Genomic DNA, 20,349 nt, shown 5'->3' with positions numbered 1-20,349 from the left:
GGGGGAAATTACATTAGAAGTCTCAAACAGTACAAACCCACTATAGTTATGGTTTCTCTCGAGATTATAATATTGTTTGCAGCAAAACATGAAGGATCACAGGAGAGTGGCAGCAGGGGACGTGGGCTGTGGTTTTGATAGCATAAGTAGCAAAAGATAAAAGCTGAGAAATGTATCTCTGGCCAGCAGTGCTAAATATGCTATTTAAAAGCAAGAGCCTCTGAAGTACATTCCTTTGAATTCTAAGTCAAATGCAATGCACTGATGCCACTGTGTAGCTTGCTTCATGCTGAAGACATGGGGTCACTCTCCAGATAAATCTTCTCCGAGGCAAAAAAAAAGTAAATCTAAATTAGACCATGAAGGGAAATTTTAGAAATTGCTTATTTATATGAAATTGAATCTTTTAATTAGCTCAAGGAGTGGGAAAAAGAATCAGAGAATCGTAGAATCAAAGAGAGACCATTCACCCCATCAAGCTTGTGTGTGCGATTTTTAAACAGCTGTTCAATAAGTATAAAGGGGCTGTCCCACTTGGGCGTCCTAATTGGCAAGTTTAGGAGAGGTTGAAAAAATGTCATGTTGAAGACCTCCTTCGACTATGTAGAAGACCTCGTTCGACTATGTTGAAGACTAGCTTTGACTAGCTACAACTAGCTTCGGGAATTTGGGCACCAAATAGTGGAGAATGAAGACGACCTCCTACGACCTCCCTTCGACTATGATGAAGACTATCTACGACTACACTCGATTACCTTCGACTACCCTCGATTACCCACGACTAACATGCCAACCTACTACAACCTACTATGTCCAAACCTACAAGTAAAAAATGTATCGATTTTTTCCGTGGTGACCTTTTTTTACATGTTCAAAAATACACTACGACTAGATGAGGCCTCGAGTAAACGGGGACTACTCACGAGCATGAACGAGAGTTACAAAGACCTCCTAGGACCTCGTGTCGACCATGCTGCGAGTATGAGTCGAAGGCAAATTCGCCAGAACTCGCGGATACTACATTCTGGATTGGAACAACCTTTTCCGTCAAAAATATTTCTTCATGCTCAGGGTCTTTTGCCAATTACCTCGAGTCAGAATACACTAATTAACGAGTATTCTGCCACTAGCTTAAAACCTTACATGCTTTGATTCTGTTAAATCTCTCCTCGACCTTTTGTGCTGCAGCCTCTTGAAGTAACCAAGTCTTTGATCCCTGGAACCCGCTGAATAACTGTCTTCTGCACTCTCAGCATGACCTTGACATCCTTCCAAAAGTGTAGTTGCTAAAAACAGATGCACAACTCACACAGTGCTCTGGCCAGATTTAGCGCAACTTCCCTGCGCTTTTCACTCCTGGTCTTTTAAAACATGTTTGTAACTACACCTAACCCCAACAAAACCCTCTGCCCCAACCCCTCCCAACCCCACACTATCCCCCATACCCCCTACCAAACCTAACACCATCTTCACCACCCCATCAAATAGTAATATGGTTTGTTAAGTTAATAAGCACTGTAAATTGCCACTAGTGTGTAGGTGAGTAGGAGAATCTGGGGAGAGTGTTGCCGCAATGTAGGGGGAATGGTTTACATGGAGAATGAATGGGGAATTGGATTCCTCTGCGATGCAGCATAGACTTGAATGGTGGAAATGTCTTTCTTCAATGTCAAAAAGAAATTTGATATACAAGTGCATCTGGCTCTTATTTTCAATACATCCAAACCCCATCAATGGTGTCAGGCCAGATGTGTAGGTGTGGAAGTCAGAGATGAGTTGACAAAACTGCAAGACATAGCAAGCTTTTGGTGAATATAATCTAGCCAAAATAGTCCCCCACTGCTCTACATTCTGTCCCCAATACCAGTTCCTAGTTGATAGTTGTGACAGCATTTGATTCCATCACCATCTCAAGCAACTGTCACCAGATTGCATCTGCTTACTACCTGTAAAATCAAATCTCCAATTCTTGCGTGTAAGTAGGATGATCATTTTCCTTACTAATCGTTTCCTTTGATCTCTCATTTCCACACCTTACCCTTCCATATTTCTACGTCTCCCTATCCCCTGACTCTCAGTCTGAAGAAGAGTCACGACCCAAATTGTCGCCCAACCTATCTCTCCAGAGATGCTGCCTGTCCCACTGAGTTACTCCAGAATTTTATGTCTGTCCAATTTTATAGGGGTGTGATCAGAAGAAGGTTACCATTCATGTCATACAAAGGGCAAGGAACAGCCCAGCAGTGTTTATTGAGGAAGACTTGTTTTGAAGTAAATGGACATTAGGTGCATGTGATGATTGGCTTTAGGAAAACTGGGGAGAGGGCGGGAGGGGGGGGGGGGAAGAACAAAGAGGGAACTGGCACGGTGAGGGGGATGGGGTTGGAAATTTGTAAGCACACTTTATGGGCGACTATTTGCATGCCTTGGCTAGGTATGCAAGCAAAGAATTTCACTGTGGAATTGGTGACAATAAAGTATTCAATTTAATTCAATTCAGTAGATGTGATCTGGATAATTAAAAGACTTTTCACAAGGTGTCAACCAAAAGGTAACAGTGCAAGGTAATGCTCATGGTTCTCCAAATAGCAAATTAATTGCAGGGAGGGTTTAAATGGTGAATGAGGATACAAACACCTAAATAGATATTTTCAGCCAATTGGTTTATTATTAATGTCCCATCTACCCAGATGCAGTTGAAAGCTTTTGTTTGCAGGCTAGCCAATCAAATCATATAATACATGAATACAATCTAGCCATACTCAAGTGCAACAAGTAAAGTAAAGAGAACAATACCAAAATGCAGACTATAGTTTCTCAGCATTAAGGGCCTGTCCCGACTTTATAAGCGAGTGCAGGAGACTCTGCACTCGCCTCATGATTGCCACATGGTTCTCACATGTTCGCTGGTGGTCTCTGGTGAGTCTCCTTCATGGTCGAGAGTTCCCGCATTCTGGGAACTAGGCACAGCCTCAGTATGGTCGCAGCAAATTTTTCAACGTTGAAAATTTTCTGCGACCAAAAATTGGTCGTCAGGGAGAAAATCGATACTTTTGTAGTCATAGGTGCAGTTGTAGTGGGGTCGCCATGTCGTTGTAGGTAGTCGAGGTAGCCATGGGTAGTTTCAGTTAATCTCCTTTGCTGACCAGGCATTTTCATTGGCTCATTAGGGGAAAAAATGTAAGCATGAGTTTTCAGAACCAAGGAAAACCGACCAGTAATGTTAAATGCCCGCTAAACTTCACAGCTGTGTGTCTCTGGCTTATTAAAAGTTGTCTGGCTTCTTAAAAGTGTCTCCAACCTGGAGGTTGCAGGTGGTTGCCGGAGGTTGCAGGTAGTGGAAGCAGGTAGGGAGAGTGACAAAAACCTCCAGGAACCTCCGGGAACCGCACGGAAACCTTGGGTGGGGCACAAAGTCTCCAGAGGTTTCCGTTTAGGTTTCCTAAGTGGGACAGGGGCATTACCGTACACTGTGCTAGCCGTCTTTAGCCTTCCTGCTCATCACGGTGTGTCGCTGTACCACCTTGGCTTTGCATCGTGTGAATTTCAGACTGCGCTCCCCCGCTTTCACTGGCCACTTGCCCCCAGCCTTGGCGATGGATTTGTGTGTGTTCCGCTCTGATAGTCGCCGTTCCAGTTCACGGTTTTACAGGTGAGTGCCGCGAGCATGAAGGTCGCAGGCAGTCTGCTGAAAAGTCGCCTAAGTGGGACAGGCCATTTATAGGTTATCAGTTCCAGAGGAAAAAGTCCAATGCCCCCAATGAGGTAGGTTGAACATTCAGGACTGTACCCTAACTTGAAAAAGGACCATTCAAAAGTCTGATAACAGAGGGGAAGAAGCTTTGTATTTTCTGCTTGATGGGAGTGTGGAGAAGAGTGAATACACAAAGTTCTTGATTATGTTGGCTGCTTTCCCCCGGCAGCGTGAAGTATACATGGAGTTAATGGTGGGGAGTCTGGTCTTGAGAGAGAGGTTGTTCGCCTGTCACTCCATGGTACTAAACTCACTATCTCCCTTCGGCACTGTCTCATCATCGTTTGAGATCCAACCCACCACAGTGGTTCATCTTCAAACTTGTACATGGAGTTAAAGCGGAACTTGGCTGTGAGTGTACAGGAAGTTACTAAGGGGCTGAGAACACATCCTTGTGAGACATTGGTGTTGGGAATCATTGTTGATGATGTATTGTCAAATATCATTACTGACTTTGGTCTATGAATCAGAACATCAAGCATCCGATGGCTGCCACCTAGGTCCAGGTGTTTGGAGATGAATTGAAGTTAGAGCTATGGGTATTGGTTTGTCATTAGCACATGTATCAAGATACAGTGAAACAATTTTGTTTGTGTGCTGTCCAATTAAATCAGGCAATATTATGCAAGATAATATGATGCATGAATACAATCAGGCTACCTACAATTACAGCAGAAGAACTAATCAAGGTGGAAAAAGGGCAAAACATTAGCAACAAGAATATAATGTTGAAAATGTGAATTTGTTCACTTTGTAAGGAAGAATGATAAAACAGATTATTTAGATGGATCAAATAATTGGGTTGTCCTTTTCCAATATACATACAAAAATAGCAACAAATTGCAACAATTAGTGAGAGGTTAATGCAGCAGTAGCTTTCATTTAAACACATTTGGAATAACAAATATAGGCAAGTTTACCTACAACTAGAAAATACTTACGAGATTATATCTATTGTACAGTACATAGTGTTATCCCTATTATTTAAGTAAAATATATATTATCAGAACTGGACACAGTCTACATTTAATCTCATCTTGAACAACGGATACAGATCCTATCTGATCTCCCAGTTGCTCAAACATAGACTAGGCGATCATTTCACTAAACACATTCACTTAGTCCGCCTGGACCTACCAGATCGCTCGCTTGCTAAGCACTTTAATTCCCCTTCCCATTTCCACACTGACCTTTCTGACCTAGACCTCCTCCATTGTCAGAGTGAGGCTAAACGCAAATTGGAGGAACAGCATCTCATATTTTGCTTGGGCAGGTTACAGCCAAGTGATATGAATATTGATTTATCTAACTTCAAGTAACCCCTGTATTCCCTCTCCCTCCATTTCTCGCCCACCCAAGTCACACCAGCTTTCATTCTCACCTAGCTACAGCTAACAATGGCCTGTTTCCTTTATCATTGTTAGTTTTGTGCATTTGTTTCATTCATTTGTTCTATATCTCACTACATCATTATCTCTATCTCTCATTTCCCTTTCCCGTGACTTTCAGTCTGAGGAAGGGTCTCGACCTGAAACGTCACCCATTCCTTCGCTCCAGTGATACGCCTGTCCCGCTGAGTTACTCCAGCAATTTGTGTCTATCTTTGTTTTAAACCAGCATCTGCAGTTCCTTCCTGTACTTATCAGAACTGTAGACATTTCGGGGAAGGCTAACTGGGAGGATTTTTTGAATTGTCTTTAGAGGAAACATTTAACAAATTAATTAGAAAACTGATCTTATTGTGGTATTCAAGATTTGTCGGTGGCTGGAAATGCTGGGAAGATGTTTTCTTTCATGGAAGACTCATGGGCCAATAGACACAGTCTCAGAATAAGACCTGGAAGAGGAAAACAATTCTTCCTCTTTTGTTTTAGATTCCCACACCTTGGTGAAAGCACCGCGACCATCCACGTTATACTCAGAACTCAAGAAGGTGCAGCTTCTGACAGCAGAGTTTGAAGTCTCCATTTAGCCAAAGCAAAATACGGCCAGATTATGAATCAACACTGAATCCAAGGTTTCAACAATACTTGCACCAATAATAATGCAGATATAATAGATATATGTAATATATTTTAAATTGCTCCTGTAGCAAGGCAGTATTTTTCTAACTTGCTGCTTTAATGTCCCAGTCAGTAAAAAATGAAATTTATTTAGTGTGTCCATCCAATTGTTCCTTTTTAAAAGCAAAGTTAATTAAAACCATTTAAAATAATGTCCAATCAGGTAGCTCTAACTGCATTATGATTAGTATCTTCTCAAGTGGATGAAAAAGCTCATCTAGTTTCATAAAGTGTCTGAAGACTGTTGGCTATAATTACGTCTTAGTCAATCATTTTCTTTGTACTACTGATAAACATTTTACTTATCAAAAACAATTTCTAGATGTTCCTCCCATGCAACAGCATCCAAAAATGTCGCATCAATATTCACATACACGCTACTCAATTCTACCACTCCATGCAGGATCCTCCACTACATTAGGTGACTGTTCTTCAGATATTACTGGATGATCTTTTTTTTTCAAACGAAATAATGGAAAGATCAGTAGCGCACACAATTAACATGTTACAGTTACAACATGTTAAACCCCTTTTTCACGGGGCGACTTGACACAAGAGTTAACCAAAGTTGAACATCGTGGGAACCTCTTGCGATAACCGTACGGCATTCGTGGACCACCGTGGCGCTAACGGCAGGTACTCGTGTAACTTAGTGACTCGGGAGAAAATTCAAACAAGCTTGAATTTCTCCAAGATTTTATGATGAGTTACGATGAGCGATTACGTGCCCACCGCTCCCACCCTCATATTATCAAGGTCATATGGAAGTTCTAGTTTTTTCACAATCTTACTATTCTCAGGTCTTCTTTTTTATCTGTGATTTAACACCGCTGCCTTGAAGATTGACGCGCACGCAGACGGACGGCCCTTCTTCACGTAATCGCTCATCGTAACTCCTCATAAAATCAAGATCAAACTTCAAACTGGCAAGTTCCCGTTTAATCGTACTATTATAGTTCAAGTTTATAGTCCCCTGAGTTTATAGGTGCATGAAGATTGCAGTCTTGATGAATGTGGCAGTGAAGACGGGCAAGCTTGCTGCGTACACGAGATGGAACCACATGTTGAAGCTGTACAAGACATCTCTTAACCTTGTTTGCAAGTCTGTGAACATTCAACCCTGTCTACATTCAACCCAGTTCCTCTTCCAGTTTACATCATTCTACATTGCCAGACTCCTTCAAGTTGTCTCTTGAGTTTTACCTCTTTTAATCCCTCCTGCTTTTTGATACACTGTCTCCAAAACCTCTACTTTGTTTTCACCCGTTTTTTTCACTCACCTTTAGCTCCAAAGATTTGAATAGCTGTCCAAATGTGGGTTGTATTACTTTAATAATACTTTTGTTATGTGCCTTGTGTTGATGTCCCACTACATTAAAGATGCATATAAGTAAGTGATTATTGTTAATTGAAACAGCTTCGTAAATTAAGTGAAGCAGAAATGGAGAAAGTGGAAAGATAGGTCACAAAAAAAACCATTGACCTTGGTGTTTACATGCATCATTAAGCTTTATTTTACAAAACTAATGCACCTTTCAGCTTTTCATTTACTTTCAGGGCAGTATCATTTCCTTTCATTGTCATGACCTAGCATTGAGCCAAGAACGATGTTGAAAGAAAGCAAATCCAGCTTGAAATAAATAGAAAATGGTAGAAACACTCAGTGACTGTGAAGAGAGAAACAATTACCATTTTGATTTGACCTTTCATCAAAACATGTTTCAGAAAGGACATCTGCACAGATGCTGTTTTATCTGCTGATATTTCTATAATTTCAGTTTCAATTCCAAATTTCCAGCATCTGCATTATTTTGCTTTTCAAAATCCAATTTGAAATTTGAAGTTCACTATCTTAGAATAAGTTAAGACTGTTGCAAGGATGACAGAGGGTGGCAGGCACTGACAATTCACATAATTGAGCCGCAATTTAAGTGCATCATACTCCTGTGTCACTTTGATAGCCCTCAGTGGCAGTGAAAGCAGCAATAATACATACATGTATAGGGATTATTTCACACGCGGTGTGAAACTGGAGCCCTGTATCACTAATCAGCTTTTCACACCATTGTTCGGCTGCCATACACAATCACATTTGATTAATTGTATATCGTTATCACTGTATATTGTTGGGATTCACTGGCACAGGACGCCAAGCATCAACTCCCTCTGCTAAAGTTGCAGAGGAGAACTATTGCTGCCAATAATTTGATCTTATCCTGGAATGCCAAATGCAGACAAATTCATCCTCCTCAATTAAAAAGGAGAATAGCAGAAACTTTAGAGAAATTGCCAGGATATTTCCAAATATTCTGCCAACCACAGATTTTTTTTGTGGGTGTGCTTGGCTATTCTTCAATATATAATTGGTACATGGAAAGGCTGACTGGGAAATGGAGTAAAAAAAATAATACAGATATTGAAAATAAAACTAAAACTTCTATTTCACCCACCATCCTGAATGATAAAATCAACGATGGATCACAGGCAGTAGGGATAGAGGGAGCATCACATGAATAATGAATGACCAATTTTCATTTTATGAGCGGAGATAAAGACACGAAAAATACTCTACACTTTCAGCAAATCCCATCCTAAACCTGACAGGAATGTTTGTCCCGAACACATGCAAGGACTACGGTAGCTCTCATGTAAGGAGCTGGAGTCTCAACTCAAACTTTTAAAGCCTTAAGTATCTCAGGTCTTAGACCCAATGACAGCGACTCCATTACCAGCTTTTTCAAAACATATTATTTTGATTGCAGAAAAACTATGGCTGTTGATGTAGACAAAGAAAGAGAGGATCAGTCTACAGTGGTGCAATGGTAGTGTTGTAGTCCCGGTTCGATCCTGACTACAGGTGCTGTCTGTACAGAGTTTGCACATTCTCCCCGTGACCTGCGGGCTTTCTCCAGGTGCTCCAGTTTCCTCCCACGCTGCAAAGATGTACAGGTTTGTCAGTTAATTGGCTCGGTAAAATTGTAAATTGTCACTAGTATGTGTAGGGTAGTGCTACTGTGCGGGGATCGTTGGTCGGCGTGGACTCAGTCAGGGCCTGTTTCAACGCTGTATCTCTAAACTAAACTAAAAGGCTACATGTGGGCTCTATTTGAGAATAAAAGTCAGGATACTGAACTCAACCTCACATGCTATCGTGTTGTAGATTTCATTTGCTATGTTAGATGCTTTTCCACATTACAAACACTATGGAATGAAAACTATTTCTGATCATTAATGTTAGGAATGCAATAAGCAGTTGGAACAATAATAACTGTTGGTCCATTGAACATCTATATGTATATAACTACTAGACTAAGTGGGACCCATTGGGTCCCAGCTTCACATGGGAGGGCTGGTCCCCCAATGCAATATTCCACCTCTCCACCAATTCCAATATTGGTGGCCAGCTTTCTGGAGCGTTAGTATGGGTGTTGTGGGCTGAAGGGACTGGTTTTCAGAGGGCTGGTATGGACATTGGAGGCCGAATGGATTCTTTGGCTGGTGGCTTAGTCACTCAAGCCTGTTGTGCTGGCAGCTCACTCACTCAAGGCTGGTGGGCTGGCAGTTGACTCACGGCTATTCCTTGAAATGCCACTTCAAGCAGGGTGCAAGGCCACCAAATTCAAGTGCAGTTTCCTGCCACTTCAAGTAGGGTGCAAGGCCACCAAATTCAAGTGCAGTGTCATACCACTTCAGGCAGGGTGCAAGGCCACCAAATTCGAGTGCAGTTTCCTACCATTTCAAGCAGGGTGCAAGGCCACCAAATTCAAGTGCAGTTTCATACCATTTCAAGCAGAGTGCAAGGCCACCAAATTCAAATGCAGTTTCATACCATTTCAAGCAGGGTGCAAGGCCACTAAAGACAGAGATTTGTGCCCTCTCCCTCTCCCTTCTTGCAGAGACTGAGCCATGCCCAAATTTCCAGGTTTTATAGTCCCTCCCACCAGAAGGTGCATGGTCTTCACGGTGTGATTGACAGGAGAGAGAATCTCAACATTCCTTAAACACTAATAACTCATTATTTTTCATCGAATCCTCGGAATCCTCGGCACCTGATGAGCAGAGGGGGTCTCTGAGTAAGATGGTCAAACATCACAGTCGTACATGGGAGTGTTTTTTCCTAAAATCAATATACAGAGCAAACAGAAAGTGGTCAAGATTAGACTTTTAATTATATAGACAGCAAGGCAACTTTTCCATTTTGAAACCAACTTTTCAATTAGGCAAGGCAAATTTAGCATTCTCAAACCAACCTTTCAATTAGGCAAGGCAACTTTTGCATTCTCAAACCAACTTTTCAATTAGGCGGCAACTTTGGCATTCTCAAACCAACTTTTCAATTAGGCAAGGCAACTTTTGCATTCTCAAAACAACTTTTCAATTAGGCAAGGCAACTTTAGCATTCTCAAACCAATTTTTCAATTAGGCAAGGCAAATTTAGCATTCTCAAACCAACCTTTCAATTAGGCAAGGCAACTTTTGCATTCTCAAACCAACTTTTCAATTAGGCGGCAACTTTGGCATTCTCAAACCAACTTTTCAATTAGGCAAGGCAACTTTTGCACTCAAAACAACTTTTCAATTAGGCAACGCAACTTTAGCATTCTCAAATCAATTTTTCAATTAGGCAAGGTGACTTCAGCATTTTCAAACCAAAACACACTTTTAGCAAGCATTTTCAAACCATAAAACACTTTTAGCAAGCATTTTCAAACCAAAAAATACTTTTAGCAAGCATTTTCAAACCACATTAAGGGCACTCACAGTTTAGTAGACATGTGTTCAGTGTTATTCGCTGCTCAGACTGGGAGACGTGACCCTCTCACTCCCCCATCTTGCAGAGACTGACTGAGGCACAACACTTCTGGGTTTTATAGTCCCTCCGGGAGAGAGAATCTCAACCTTTTTAAAACATTAATAACTCTTTTATTTTTCATCGATGGGAAAAAAATCTTTGTGTGTGTGTGTGTGTGTGTGTGTGTTTGTGTTTCTGCCTGATTTGTGGGTGCCAGCCTTTGATTCATTGCTACGCCAACACCAGACCCAGAAACGCCGACATATTTTCCATTTGGCAAAATTAGAATTGAGGGAACAAGAGGAACTGGGAGCAATAATTACTTCTAAGGAGATAGAAGACACAATAAAAACACTAAAGAATGGTAAAACACCAGGACCAGATGGATTCAGTAGTGAATTCTATAAAGCCTTTTATGATATAGTTACCCCACGATTACAGAAAATGTATACACACGCTTTTAAAGAGCAAAGCTTACCCGAAACATTAGCAGAATCAACGATCACATTAATACTTAAAAAAGATAAAAACATAGAAGAACCAGGTTCATATAGAGCTATTGCTTTGTTAAATACGGATCAAAAAATAATAGCGAAAACACTAGCCAGTAGATTAAGCAGGTACGTTAGTAGATTAATAAATGGAGATCAAACAGGATTTATACCTAAGAGACATTCATTTAATAATTTGAGACGTTTGCTTAACATAATGCACTCACATAAACCTCACGACCAAGAGTTATCTATTATCTCACTGGATGCAGAAAAAGCGTTTGATCAAGTAGAATGGGATTATATGATTAAAGTATTGCAAAAATTCCAATTGGGAGAAAACTTTATCGCATGGATAAAACTATTATATAACAAACCTACGGCTAGAATATTAACTAATAATATCTTATCCTCGAAATTTGAACTATCAAGGGGCAATAGACAAGGATGCTCATTATCACCGCTGCTATTTGCTTTGATAATTGAACCCCTTGCTGAAAAAATAAGAACTCATCCGGATATTTATGGTTATAATACAAAATACTCAAAAAATAAAATATCCCTATATGCCGATGATGTACTACTGTACATCACAAAACCACAAATTAGTATACCAAACATATTAAACTTAATAGAGGACTTTGGATCCTTTTCAGGATATAGAATAAATTGGAACAAAAGTGAAATTATGTCGATAAAACCAAAAGACTCAACACAGCTTCGGAAATTTCCCTTTAAAATAGCCACAGAAAAATTCAAATATTTGGGAATTGAAATTACTAGAAATTACCAGGATATGTTTAAAGCCAATTATAATCCTTTACTCAAGAAATTGAATAATCTGATTAAATTCTGGAAAACACTTCCGATGTCCTTAATAGGCAGAATAAATGCTATTAAAATGGTTTTCTTACCACAAATTCTATACCTATTTCAATCAATACCTATATACCTCCCAAAAAAGTTTTTCAAAAAATTGGACTCAGACATTACAAATTTTATATGGGATTATAAATCCCATAGAATACAAATAGCACACCTTAATAAACGAAAAGAGCTGGGGGGTCTAGCGCTCCCTAATTTTATGTATTATAACTGGGCAGTAAATATTAAAAATATGATTCACCTGCTGGACAATTCTGCACAGCAGGCGGACTGGATGGTAATGGAAAAAGGGGACTGCTCCCCGAGTAATATAGGAGCGATCATCCTCTCACCAACAAATTTGAATAATAAAAATTATAATAAAAATCCAATTATACATAACACAATAAGAACATGGAAACAAATAAAACAGACTCTAAAATTAAGAAACCTATCTCTTTTAATACCAATAGTCAATAATCCATCGTTTAAACCATCAATCATAGACAAATCATTTATACAATGGGAAAGAATGGGAATTAAAACGCTCGAAGATCTGTATGAATTAGGGAATTTACTGTCATTTCAACAACTACAACTGAAATATAATTTGAAAAATAACCAATATTTTAAATATCTTCAAATCTGTGATTATTTGAAAAAATACACAAAAGACTATCATAATATGGCTTCCGACTTATTGGATGAAGCAATGAAGACCAAGGCGGAATCAGCTAATTTAATATCGTACTTATATAACATCATTTTAAACATAGAAATACCCACAACAGATGGAATTAGAAAAGATTGGGAACAAGAATTAGCTATAAAAATCTCAAAAGGGACCTGGGATAATCATTTACTACAGGTGCATAAATGTTCGATCAACGTACGGCATACGCTCATCCAATTTAAAACATTACATAGATTATATTATTCAAAAACTAAATTAAATAAAATCTTCCCTAATGTTTCACCAATCTGTGATAAATGCCTATGTCAAGAAGCTACCATAGCGCACTCTTTTTTTTTTTGTACAAAAATCCAAAAATTCTGGTATGAAATATTTGATATTTTTTCAAAATTGATCAAAATAAAACTGGTACCAAAACCAGAATGGATTATCTTCGGAATATCGGAAGATAACCCTGAATTAAACGTGTTTCAGAAGAATTTATTTAATTACGGGCTAATAATGGGAAAAAAGCTTATACTTAAATTCTGGAAAAATGCGCCGACACCAACAATAAAAATGTGGATATCAAATATGTTTGAAACATTACACCTGGAAGAGATGAGATTCCTCCTAGCAGGTAAAGCAGACCAATTTCAAAAGACGTGGTCTATGTTTCTGGACCTATTACAAGTATGAGGTGCAATAGTAATCTAAAAAAAAACCAAATATATAAATAAGCGGAATCAGGACCTGGTAACGGGAGGTAAAATAACAAAAACAGACTTGGTTGGTAGTCCCCTCTCTGCGGAGTTTAATGTTATAATAGAGCGATTGTTTCTACTTTCTCCTTCTTTTCTTTCTAGGGTCTATTTTCTCACTTTACTTCCTTCTCTAACTTCTTTCCTAAGGGGCTTTCTTTTCCTTACACTCTCGCACTGCACGATTCTCTTGCACTTTCTTTACTTTCCTAACTTCTACTTTTTTTCTTAAAGCTCTAAAAAAAAAAAAAAATGAAGCGGTATAAAAAATGTATCAAGATATATGTGTTGTGTAGAATTGTAATTTACCGTACTTCTAAAAAAAAAAAAAAAAAAAAAAAAAAAAAAAAAAAAAAAAAAAAAAAAAAAAAAATATTTTCCATTTGGGTAGAGATTTTGCTTTACATTCCAAGTATCCACTCCTCATTAAATTTCGTCATGTTTATGTACACATTTTTTAATAAAATCCTTCTCCCTCCCCCACTAACTCATTTTGTCGCCTCCTGCTGGCCAGCGACCAAAACGGCTGTTGGCGCCCACCTCTCGCCTCAAAGACGCCATTAAAAAACAGCCGCACTGCTGAGTGCTGGAATCTTATGTTCGGGAACGGCTTGAGTTGGAGGACCACGTCTCCCGGGGGGGCTACGGGTAGGGAACGGCTGCGTTGGGGGAGCAGACCCAACGGGTCTACACTTGGGCTAGTATTGATTAAAAGTCTGATTGTGTGTGTGTGTGTGTGTGTGTGTGTGTGTGTGTGTGTGTGCGTGTGTGTGTGTGTGTGTGTGTGGTCACATTTTCGTGAAGAAAATGACTAGGTAACGATAAAATATTTACATATTCCGCTAGACACTTTTCCCGTGAAGTCCAAATTCACCTTATTTGAAAATTTCATGCTTTATTTCTCGAATTATTACGGAAAATGTTTAAAAAAATCTGATAAAACTTTGATTTTAAAAACAACTGTCTTTCGCTGATGACATCACAATAGGTCTGCTATGCGTGCCGTCTTCCTCACACTACAAGTGATATCACCCTACCAACCACTCACCCCCCCCCGGTTATTCAAATGACGCTGAAAGAACGTGCAAGTTGGGCCCTGTACTTGCCCCGGATCAGCGCATGGCGGGGAGGTTGCTGCCGCTGGCTGAATCCGGCAACTGGACCAGGGCAGAAGCAGAGTCTAGAGCTGGAGCTGGAGCGAGGGAGTATTGCGATGGGGAACCAGCCCTCCCCTGTGTCACCGCGCGCCCCCACCCCCACCCCTCAAACGCTACCCTCCTCCTTCTCTGCCCTCCCCGCTCCCTCTCTGCCCCCTCCCCCTCCCGCCCTGCCCCCCACTGCCTCTGCGTCTGCCTCTGCCTGCCCACTGCCCCCACCCTCCCTCTGCACTGACCTCCCTCTGCCCTCCACCCTCTCTCTGCCCTGCCCCTGCTCTCTCTCTCTGCCCCTGCCACTGTCCTCTCTATGCCCCTGCCCTTGCCCTCTCTTTGGCCCTGCCCTCTCTCCTTCTCTACCCATGCCTGTGAGTTGGGGGCTATGCGTGGATAGGGCAGGGGAAGGGATAAAAGGAGTGAATAAGTAATATTAATATAATATCAAGGGAGGTGGTTAGTGTGTGTGGGGTGGGATTAGTGTAGTGTGTGTGTGAGTGTGTGTGGGTGGTGTGGTGTGTGTGTGTGTGTGTGTGTGTGTGTGTGTGTGTGTGTGTGTGTGTGTGTGTGTGTGTGTGTGTGTGTGTGTGTGGGGGGGGGGGGGTGGTTGAGACCATGAATAGAAGCACCAGCTCCTCTAGACTACTCATCATGTGGTGACGGCTGAAGAGGCCAAGTCAATGGATACATTTAAGGCAGAGGTTGACAGATGTTTTTATTAGTTAAGTTATCAGGGGTTATTGGAGGAAGGCAGAAGAATGGGGTTGAGGGAATGATAGATAAGCCACGACTGAATGGTAGTGTAGACATGTTGAGTCAATTGGCCTAATTCTGCTCCTATCACTTATGAACATATAAACCTGGCTAGTCTGTCGCTGATATTTATAATTGCATTAACCCCCCACCCCCATCCGTATTGGTTGTGTTGTAAATATGTGTACACAACACAATGGTTAGAACCATGTATACGAGTGGCTGTAACCATGGAAAATGCACTAACACCATTGACAGATGGCCCACTTCTTGAATAGGCACAAAATGTAATTAAACTTTACCCTGCAGAAAGCCGTGCAGTGGCTTTAGCTGAACTTTAATACGCTAACATGCAAACATGTTAGTTTTAGCTGATGGGAAAACGTGAAATTATTTGCATTGAATGCATGTCAATGGGAATAGATAGGGATTGACAGCTGTGAATTTATGCATGAAAGAGTACCAGGGCAAACTGAAATAAATATCTCTTGCACCATCTTTTGGAATATGTTTTTGTGATTGATTCAATTTCTAACTCTGTACATCTTAGCGAAAGTCTCAAACCTAGAAGTAGAGAATAATCAAAATGATTCTACTTATTCAAGCTATTGTAGTGCAGCAGAATAAGGGGCTGGTGCTGCACAAATACGTTTTGCTTTGCTTTCAACTAGAACTAAATGGCATGGAAATATTTCCAGGGACACTAATTGCAAAATAGTAAGCCGTTGAAATGAGGTGAATAGTTTTTCAATTTTTTTTAAAGTTCAATTTGATGACAGAAAACAGATGTTGAACTGTGATTAATGCATGTTGCCATGGCGTATACATTTAATTCTTGGAACCATATCTTCTTTGGATTATTCGGTATTGTAAGAAATTCCTAGAACTAAATGAAAATGCTCAATTGAAAGCATTTGAATTTTTGCATATTCAAACCAAATCTTCTCTTTTTGTGAAAGGACCAATTTATTTTATGACAGTTCGATTATATTTTGCATAAATCATATAAAATTGTCAGCTAAACTTGCTATTTTCACTAATCAAAAGTTGATTAAATACTGCAAAGAAATGTTTCTAACCAAGTTGCATCAAGAAACAATAACCCCCCCAGCCCCCCATCAAGAAACAATAATATCATTTTAAATGCCTGTTAAAAAAACTGCCTACCTAATGATTGCTGTTCTTGAAACCCATGGAAAAGGAGATATAAATAGATTCATTAAAGATGTGCACAGAACCGTTGACTAGTTTTGAGTCTATGCATGTACTCTCAGCTCCAAACCATCAACACGTAATGACCCCAAATCAATTTGGGCCACATACATGCCTGTAATTTACTCCCACCCATCCATTATTCTCTCTCAATATGTATAAGACTGTTAAATTAAGCAATCAATTGTGAGCACACTAACTTCAGCAAACTTTCAGTGAGTGCCAAATCTCATTCCTATCTGCTCACAGGCCAGGGATGATTTATTAACGCTGCTTCTTCCAATAGCATTGTTCATATGCTACTCTAGAGGAAGTATCTCTCAGGACCAAAGGGAACACATTCCTGTCATGCGGTCCCCATCAAATTTTTTTTTTCAAGCTTGCTATTTCCACCACTGCCATGCCTATCGAGATGCTCCTCTGTCTTTATTAAGCTGACAATGTATGTACCTAACAGTTGGATTGACTGCCTCTACATCATCCTGTCCCTCAGACCTCGACCCCAAGTTCAGCCTCCAAACCCGTACGTCTTTGGAGTGCAGGAGGAAACCGAAGATCTCGAAGAAAACCCATGTAGATCACGGTGAGAACGTACATGCTCTGTACAGACAGCACCCGTAGTCAGGATTAAACCTGAGTCTCTGGTGCTGTAAGTCAGAAACTCTACTACTGCAGCACCATGCCGCCCAATGTTTGGACAAAAAGGAAAAATATTTATGTACCTCTCAAGCCCATGGAGGCCCCAGACATACTATAATTTCAGTAGATCCTTCGTAAGGGTAAACCTGAAATTGTCTGACCCTGAAGGTGCATCTAGATACGTATTTAAAACCCACACTAGACCAAATGGCTGGAGCTTTTGTGAACATCTTCAACCTCTGATGACACAAGTCCAAGATTGCCATCTGCTTTAAACGAACATTCATACCACTAGTGCCCAAGAAGAGCAAGATGAAGTGCCTCCATAACTACTATACAATGGCATTAACATCTGTGTGTTGAAAGGTTTTAAGAGGTTGGTGATGACACACATCAACTCCTGTCTTGGTAAGAACTTGGTTCCACTACAATTGCTGAAGAGTTGATGTGAGCTTGCGGGCTCTCCACTCTGCACTATTTCACTTAGAGAATAGGAATAAGAACACACATGTTCATTAACTACAGCTCAGTGTTAAACATCATCGTCCCCTCTAAACTTATGAAACTCAGAACTGGTTGCTGCTCGTCTACATGAAATTAGATCCTCGGCTTCCTCATCGGCAGGCCACTATCAATATGAATTGGTAAAAGCCCTTTCTCCATGATAATAATCAGCACAGGAGCACCTCAAGGTTGTGTGCTCAGTCCCCTGCTCTATTCTCTTTTACCCATGACTATATAAATAGCTCCAATGCCACCATTAGATTTGCAGATACACAAAAAAGCAGGAGAAACTCAGCGGGGGAAGCAGAATCTAGGGAGCAAAGGAAATAGGCAACGTTTGGGGCCGAAACCCTTCTTCAGACTGATCGGGGGCGGGGGTGGGCGGGGACAAGAAAGGAAAAAGGAGGAGGAGCCCGAAGGCTGGGGGATGGGAGGAGACAGCAGGGGGACTGAGGAAGGGGAGGAGACAGCAAGGACTAACAAAATTGGGAGAATTCTATGTTCATGCCCCCAGGGTGCAGACTCCCCAAACGGAATATGAGGTGCTGTTCCTCCAATTTCCGGTGCTGCTCGCTGTGGCCATGGAGGAGACCCAGGACAGAGAGGTCAGAGACGGAGTGGGAGGGGGAGTTGAAGTGCTGAGCCACCGGGAGGTCAGCTTGGTTATTGCGGACCGAGCGGAGGTGTTCGGCGAAACGATCGCCCAACCTCCGCTTGGTCTCACCGATATAGATCTGCTGACATCTAGAGCAGCGGACGCAATAGATGAGGTTGGAAGAGATGCAGGTAAACCTCTGTCGCACCTGGAACGATTGCTTGGGTCCTTGAACGGAGTCGAGGGGGGAGGTAAAGGGACAAGTGTTGCATCTCTTGCGGTTGCAAGGGAAAGTGCCCGGGGAGGGGGTGGTACGAGAGGGAAGGGAAGAATTGACAAGGGAGTTATGGAGGGAGCGGTCTTTGCGGACGGCAGATATGGGGGGAGATGGGAAGATGTGGCGAGTGGTGGGGTCACGTTGGAGGTGGCGAAACTGACGGAGGATTACTTTTTGTATGTGACGGCTGGTGGGGTGAAATGTGAAGACTAGGGGGACTTGGCCCTTGTTGCGAGTGGGGGGATGGGGAGAGAGAGCAGTGTTGCGGGGTATGGAAGAGACCCTGGTGCGAGCCTCATTTATGGTGGAGGAGGGGAACCCCCGTTCCCTGAATAATGAGGACATTTCAGATGTCCTGGTGTGGAATGCCTCATCCGTGGAGCAGATGCGGCATAAACGGAGGAATTGGGAGTAGGGGATGGAGTCCTTACAGGAAGCAGGGTGGGAAGAAGTGTAGTCCAGATAGCCATGGGAGTCAGTGGGTTTATAGTGTATGTCGGTCAGAAGTCTATCACCTGCAATGGAGATAGTGAGGTCAAGGAATGGTAGGGAAGTGTCGGAAATGGTCCAGGTGTATTTGAGTGCCGGATGAAAGTTAGTGGTGAAGTGGATGAAGTCAGTCAGTTGTGTGCGGGTGCAGGAGGTGGCACCAAAGCATTTATTTGCAGAGTTCACCACCATTGTTGGACAAATAATGAGTCAGACTACAAGAGGGAAAATGGATAATCTGGTTGAATGGTGCCAGGGCAACAATCTTGCTCGCATGGTTGGCAAGACAAAGGAGCCAATTGTTGACTTCAGGAAGTGAAAGCCAAGGATCTATAAACCCATTTTTATCAACAGGATGGTGGTAGAAAGTGCCAACTGTTTCAACGTCTTGGACATACATATCTCTAAAGATCTGTTCTGGGCCCAGTACATTATTGCAATCACAATGAAAACTCACCAATACCTTTACTTCCTTAGAAAATTGGGGAGATTCTGTATGTCAACGGATACTCCCTAAAACATCTACATGTTTATGGTAGAGAGCATACTGACTTGTTGCATCACGGCCTGGTTCAGTGACTCAAACACTCATGAATGAAGGAGACAGTAAATAATAGACTATGTCCAGTCTATCATAGGTACTGAGCTTCCCACCATTGAAGGGATCTATAGAAGGCGTTGCCTCAAAGAGGCAGCTAATATCAAAGTGCCACACCATCCTGGTCACACTCTCATTATGCTAGTTCAATTGGGAAGAAAGTACAGGAGCTTGGAAAGTGTTACCTCCTGGTTCAAAATGATATATTCCCAGTAACCATCAGGCTCTTGAACTTTGCATAACATTAACCACAACACTACCTCAGCAACTTTGATCTGCGATGGACTTTGTTTTAATTGCACTACGGACTTCGATTTTTGCACTGCTCATGTCTGGTGACTGAGTATTAATGATTGCTAATTTATTGTCTTATTGGTTATTGCATATTTATTTTGTGCTTTCGCATCAACGGGATTGTAAAGCAGCAGCAAGTAAAAATGTCATTATTTCATTGTTTGCAAAGATGATAATTAGAAACATAGAAACATAGTAATTAGGTGCAGGAGTAGGCCATTCGGCCCTTCGAGCCTGCACCGCCATTCAATATGATCATGGCTGATCATCCAACTCAGTATCCCGTACCTGCCTTCTCTCCATACCCCCTGATCCCCTTAGCCACAAGGGCCACATCTAACTTCCTCTTAAATATAGCCAATGAACTGGCCTCAACTACCCTCTGTGGCAGAGAGTTCCAGAGATTCACCACTCTCTGTGTGAAAAAAGTTCTTCTCAT

This window comes from Leucoraja erinacea, chromosome 5 (assembly GCF_028641065.1).
Source record: "Leucoraja erinacea ecotype New England chromosome 5, Leri_hhj_1, whole genome shotgun sequence".
Lineage (NCBI taxonomy): Eukaryota > Metazoa > Chordata > Chondrichthyes > Rajiformes > Rajidae > Leucoraja > Leucoraja erinaceus.
Note: the sequence above shows the minus strand (reverse complement) of the source record.